This window comes from Triticum aestivum, chromosome 6B (genome assembly GCF_018294505.1).
Source record: "Triticum aestivum cultivar Chinese Spring chromosome 6B, IWGSC CS RefSeq v2.1, whole genome shotgun sequence".
Lineage (NCBI taxonomy): Eukaryota > Viridiplantae > Streptophyta > Magnoliopsida > Poales > Poaceae > Triticum > Triticum aestivum.
The window spans coordinates 723,106,150-723,107,004 of record NC_057810.1 but is presented as its reverse complement, the minus strand read 5'-3'; positions in this window follow the sequence as shown (position 1 = coordinate 723,107,004).

Sequence of the window (855 nt, the reverse complement as noted above, 5' to 3'; positions counted from 1 at the left end):
GCGAGGTGGTGACAGGGGACGGCGCTCGGCGTCGGGAGAGATCGAACTCGGGGCGGGGCGGCAGTGCTACTTATATAGCAAAGGCTTTTGTCCCGGTTCATACGACAAACCGGTACCAATGCTCCCCCTTTAGTCACGGTTGGAGCCACCAACCGGGACCAAAGGCCTCATTTCGGCAGCGCAAAGGGCGGGAAACGAGGACCTTTGGTCCTGGTTGGTGGCTCCAACCGGTACCGGTTCGTGCCACCAACCGGTACCAAATGGACCCGTCTAATTTTTTATTTTCTGCAACTGTTTTTTAGTGCATTCTTTTTGCAGCTGTTTTTTTAGTCCCACCTCGCCAAGGGAGAGGCACTCGCAGCTGTTTATAAGCCCTGAGTGCAGAGACGATGAAGAAGAGGCTCAATGCTCACCTGCACGTTGGTTAGCTTCAAGCCTTGAGGAATAGAGTAGACTGCACAGGCTATGTGCAGTGTAGTTGACACTATTCCGAAAGGCTTGAAGCAAATTAACGAGCATTGCGCCTCTTTTTTTATTTTTAATGACTTATTTTTAATAGTTATGATTAACTTAACTAAAAAATGAGCATAGATGTTTATTTTTGACGACTTATTACAACTCAGAAATAAAAAGAAAAAATAAATATAGCAGAAAAGAAAAAAACTATATAAAAAACTACTCAGAAATAAATAGAAGCAAAAATAGTTGTGATTAACTTTACTAAAAAAATTAGCTTAGATGCTTATTTTTAATGACTTATTACAATTCAAAAATAAAAAGAAAAAAATAAATATAGCAGAAAAAAAACTATATAGAAAACTACTCAGAAATAAATAGAAGCAAAAATAGTTGTGA